This window comes from Adiantum capillus-veneris, chromosome 19, assembly GCF_014529385.1.
Source record: "Adiantum capillus-veneris isolate H3 chromosome 19, ASM1452938v2, whole genome shotgun sequence".
NCBI classification, from domain to species: Eukaryota; Viridiplantae; Streptophyta; class Polypodiopsida; order Polypodiales; family Pteridaceae; genus Adiantum; species Adiantum capillus-veneris.
The window spans coordinates 32,085,659-32,091,658 of record NC_140949.1 but is presented as its reverse complement, the minus strand read 5'-3'; positions in this window follow the sequence as shown (position 1 = coordinate 32,091,658).

The following is a 6,000-nucleotide window of genomic DNA, read 5'->3' as shown; positions in this document are numbered from 1 at the left end:
GACATGTGCCTCTCACCGCGGCCGCCTGAATTCAAATCCAGCCCGGGTTACAATCTCGCTCGCGTTGACTTTTTGTCCGTCGTCCGTCATCCTCGAGATCCCCCCCACTTACCCGCAACCGTTGATCCCACCGCTCAGGGTCATTTAAGACCCCGTGTTACTTAGTCATGAGGCTATGCGAGGCCCTTACATGTTGAGCCTACATATAACTTATGGGAAATCCACAAGATGATGAAGAATAGAACAATTGGTGCAAGGATATGTATTTTGACCATATTAAGTTTATTGAAAATCATTGGACTAGTAAAGGCTTTCAGTAGTTATTGACCACCACGAATGAGGTCGAAAGACAAATTGTTGCAATCATTGGCTTTTTGTTTCACAAATTTTGCTAAACATTTCAAGTACAAATGAAATTGCACATTCAACTTCATCCCAAATGCACAATTCATGAAATGATAGAAGTGCATACCTAGTGTTTGAGAAAGAAAGTGAGTGAGAGCACTAAGATAGACTTGGGAGGGTAATCTATGATTATCTATTTCTCCATTTTGTGTATATATGTACAATACTATCTATTCTAAAATTTGGGGTTCTTTATACATGATGAAGAGACATATAGAGTGGATCTGAAAGCATTTTGGAGAGAGAATTTTATATTATTTTTGTTTTAGAAACTATATCATGGTAGTGATGTGTGTGAAAACACTTAGGATCAGCAAGGCAATTTTCCCCCTTGCTAAGAGGTTTTTCCCCGTTGTTTTGTGGATTAAACCATGTACTGTCGGTACCAAAACAAAGTGTCTTGGATACTCCTTTTTGGAGGCTTGATTGGAGAGAAATAGGGTCCATTAGTTTTCTAGTCTATTTTTAATTTTGGAAGAAATCTAACCAAGAAAGTATGAACATTAACCACCACAATGCTAGCTTCTCCCTCTCTCTCTCTCTCTCTCTCTCTCTCTCTCTCTCTCTCTCTCTCGTGTGTGTGTGTGTGTGTGTGTGTGTGTGTGTGTGTGTGTGTCACGCACACCATGGTGGCTGCTTCTCGCATACTTTACCTTTCAGTAGCTTCTTCAAAACTATGCTCCATAGCTTAACGCTAGTTTGGTATCAAAAAATACACCCTTTTTTCACGATTGTAAATAACATGGTACATGAGATCTAGAAAAAACTTGATTCTACATACTTGCAGTAGCTGCTTTAGTTTGTCCTCAATTGACAATTTCACAAGACATCCCAAGGGATGTTGTGTCCGGTTTACAAGACTACTCGGCTACAAATAAGAGGGACAAAAGAATCATGGAGAAAGGGATGGCACGGATGCCGAAGGATGGTGATGTTGATGAGCAAGACCATAAGAAAATATGTAGACCAATGATTAAGTGCTGACGTAAACAAACGAACGGAATTTTCAAACATTTGCAGACAAAGATTTCATAATAACTCTTGGTTAACTATTGAGCTAACTTATACATCTAAAGGCTAATCTTTTCACACATTTTTGTATTTTCTCTATTATAGACAGAAGTTGTTCCTATCATTTTACAATGTCAAGTATTGTAAATTTTAATACTACGGGCATATATTTGAGCCATCAATGATTAGTTCAAAGCTATGAGATTTCAAATTGTATTTACTTTGTCTATCGACACTTAGTCTGATAATTTATTGATCCATGTTCACTGAGGAGCAAAATTTTTTATCGTCGGCAAAATATGAAGGCCAATTTTTATAAATTGAACACAAGTTTTGATTTTGATTTTGAGAGTGGCTTTGGATTTCCAGGTGAAAACCCTAGAAGTTAATACAAGTTAACATAAGTCAGTCGTGGTATTTTGGTGTTTTGGGCTCTCTACATGTTGTTTATGGTCATATCTTGTGATCTAAGTATCCAATCTGAATTTTGTAAGTTAATGTGTATAATCTCAACATTAAAAGGCTCTAAGATGTGTCTAAGTTAGGGTTACTATTTTGCAATGTTTTGGCATCTGACCATTGTTTAATGAATTTGAGACTTAGGGTCTTCTTAGATAGTGTTATCATCATGGCAAGCTTTGAGCAGTCAGGCATCATTTTCTCTGTGGAATGCATGAGTTTTGACAAGCAATCATAGACTAGCTCTTGATTATTTGATTGTCCTTATTAGATCCCTCGAATTAAAATTTTGTTCAAGGGTATTGTTATTCCTACAAAAAGACCAACGGAGCTTCGTAACATTTTATGCCATTGTCCAGTACCTAGCCACGTGTACTAGTTTTCATTATCTCCAACTTCCCCTTGATCACTCTAGAGCCACTCTAGAGCCACTCTAGAGTAATCATTCCTAGAAAACTTTAACTTTTGCATAATTGCTTAGTATCGCGATACTAAACAATATAGCATAACAGAGATTTGAACCTTGCACTTTGGTTTCACATCTTATCATCAAGGTTGGGAAAATTCAAACCACCAAAGTGAGACCAACACCATAGATGTGTAGAAAGATACAAATAGACCAAGAATCCTTGGGAAATGCTTCAAACCAATGCCAAATTGCTAAACAAGGATATCCAGTGGGTTCATCCAATTGAGGGCAACAAGTGACATGAGTCTGGTTAAATTCTTAGCAAAAGTTTAGTATCACAATACTAAATATCAGAGCCAAAATTGGGAAACACTTGTCATCTTGAGTATAAACTCAATATACATGTCAAATATATGGCCCATTCATGAGCTTTGATAAAATTTAGTGCTTATGATCAACTCCAAAGTCCAAATCTAGAATCAAATATTTTGATACCTTAGAAATTTGCAATTGGGTCAAGCAAAAGTGATTTAAATAGAACCAAAATTGACCAACGGATATAACTAATCATTAATAACAATTCTTTGTAGTTGAATCGTTTCATAGCTAAAAAAGTATAATATTGTGATACTTAACAATTCTTTATAGTAGGGGCATCTGACTTGACAAGCTTATAGATATACTTGGGCATGTCTCACATCTCAGCTTTGAGCCAAAAATACACAATAGAGACGAAGTACAAGCACCAAAATTGCTCTAAATTTTGATACATAACTCCAAATTGAATGTACTATAGCTAGAAAAACAACCTGTGAGAAATAGATAATTTCTAAATGGATTTTGAATTCCAAAGTAGGTATCTCAAGACACGAAGGTCACCAAGACTTGATTGACGAGATGTTGGGGTAAAGGTGTTATGCCTTTGCCCACGGCCGACGGTCGCTACTTGCGGCTGGCAAACATCATCCGCCCACTAATCCATTCCCTTCTTCTTCTTATACCAAAATGAATAAGGAGCTCCTCCCACTTCACACAGCATCGTGCACTCTTCTCCTCCCCGCACCCAACCGTGCACACACGCGCATCCATGCACACAGAGCTTGAAGCTTGGCAGTGTCGGATCAGAGCAGTTCAATGAGGATCCGGCAAGGATCGAGGCAGATCTTGGAGCTCAAAGTGGAAGTTCATGTACACCATATGTGGATTTTTCTTCTGAGACATTGAGTGTATGTTCATGCCTTATACGGTTTTGGTGAGTGTTCTTGCATCCACTCTTGCAAGAGTGAGAGTAGCATATGCTTGAGTGGCTACAAAATTATAGGCAGCCACACGCTGTACAAGTTTTTTGCATATTTTTTCACTCAATTTTCTCGTGGGATATTTTTTGAGCGTGTTTTCTCAATACTTGCATACATGGTTATGCGCTTTACGCTCGATTGAGCCACTTGACCCATATTTGGCTCACTTGGTCTAGTGAAGTTGATTATGCTTGCAGATTGTGAAGCCATTTTATGCATATGCGAGCATCCATTTTGATGAGATTGATCATGGTTTTCATGATTGTGTACTGGGAAAGGGTATCTCCGACTTTGACATTTCACTTATGCTAGCACACATGTGTGAAAGTTTAGAGTAGACAATGATGACTCTTGAGAGACGTCGGTCTCGTAGTTGTTGATATATGCAATGTTGGCATTGTGGTTACATAGGACACATTAGGTGTCAATGTTTTAGATGTATGAGGCAAGAGTGGAGATGTATGCATGATGCAGATGACATTTTGGCACAGGCTAGAGCAGTGGCTTCCTATGTCAATGACAGCGATGTTACATCTACCTTTAGCATTCTTAATGCTTATATGTCTTTTAGAGGTGACACTTCTCCCCGTTGGTTGCTAGATGAGGATGTAGTTTTCCACGTCACGCCATATCATGAGTGGTTTAGCACTTTCTCTAGTGGGAAATTTGGTTGTGTACACTTGGTCAATGGCTCGGTGTTTGACATTGTAGGTGTAAGAGATGTTTGCTTCTCATTACTCAGTGGTACATCCTATACGCTACAACATGTGCGCTATGTTCCTAAGCTGGGATAGAGTTTGATCTCAGTGACATAATTAGCAGATTATGGGTATCAGACATTGCTTAGAAATCATTCTTTCCATATACATTGTGGATCACTAGAGATTTCCAGGGGAGCCCACAGTGGCTTGGCATATTCCATGCATATATATGAGGTACAAGATGGCATAGTCTCAATTTTGTTGTTGGCATGCATTGAGCGCGAGATGAGACTTGTCTGCTTCGCTAGTGAGCTCCAGTATGTTGTGCAGACGGAGCATGTAGCTATGCAGGACATGCTGGTAGACTTTGTAAAGACTGAGGTAGAGCAGCAATGCTCTAGTGAGACACAATAGGTGTTGTCATAGTCTGTGTAGGCAGAGATAGACCAGGTCTGCTCCCTAGAGACATAGACAGAGATGACGGACATAGAGTTACACTTGTTTCATGTTGGGATGGGCAGGCTAACCATAAGGGATAAACCAAATCCTCAGGTCAGATAGGATGGCTTTTCATATGCTAATGCAAGAGGCTGATGAGTTGATGCCAGAACACATGGTTCCACCTACTATGGATGAGAGGGACATAGCCATCCTAGTGTCGGCAATGACACATCCATTCATGGTGAGTAGTCATGATAATATAGTACATGTAGATAGCACAAGAGAGGCTTTACAGCCATGTTTGTGCAGATTTTGTAAGTGTTCGGGCATCTCATGTATGACCTACTTTTATCGAGGCCCAACCTAGCAGCTATGTAGTCGCAGCATTTGCAGTAGGATTGTTAGTCGTACGGTGACTGACACTAGCATTATGCATTATGGAGCTATGCATACCATTTAGAGTCTTCTACAAAATTTACATGCAAGCTCTAGCATGGATACGCACACTCGCCAATCACTAGAGCCGATACGGCTGCATGTAGATCACTTGAGCAAGCCAGTGGACGTAGGTTGAGAGACTCTCTCACCTATTTTCTTGTATATACTAGTAGGTTAACTAGTAGGACATATTCATCATTGGCGCATTGCCGTTAAGGTGGAAATTCAATTTCCCTTGAATGGATGCAAGCTAAATTGAAAGTGGATGGAAAGCCATGGTTCTTGCCATGCCAAATGGACCAAGTAGCTCTTCCATTTCACTTAGTGAAGGTTGGTATAGGCCACCACCTATGGTAGAACCAACCATGTATATGACCAAAAAGTGAATCCACAAACTAAGTCATCATATTGGTGTTTATTGTGTTATATTACATTGGTGGCTTCACCTGCCAAGAAGAAGATCTTAAAGTCCCACATCAATTTCTCCATCAAAATTTGACCCCCTCAAGCTCCCCATCTGCTCTCATAAGTTTTCAAGAACCTTGATTTGATAATAGCCTTGTGGATTTTGACAATGTTATTCTGATTTCATTTTTTTGAAACAAGTTTAAAAATAACTCTTTCCATGCAAACACAATAAGGATAAAGATTGGACCAAGGTACAAATGTTCAAGTAACCAATTGTCACCCAAGCTCTTTGAAACGTGTTGTCTAATTCTTACAAATCATTGCAAGTATTCTCACTAAGTGTTATAAGGGATTAGACAAGGTTGTATGAAAACTTGTATTCCTTAGTGTATCGATCTTAGGGACTCAAGGCTAGATTGGACACCAAAAT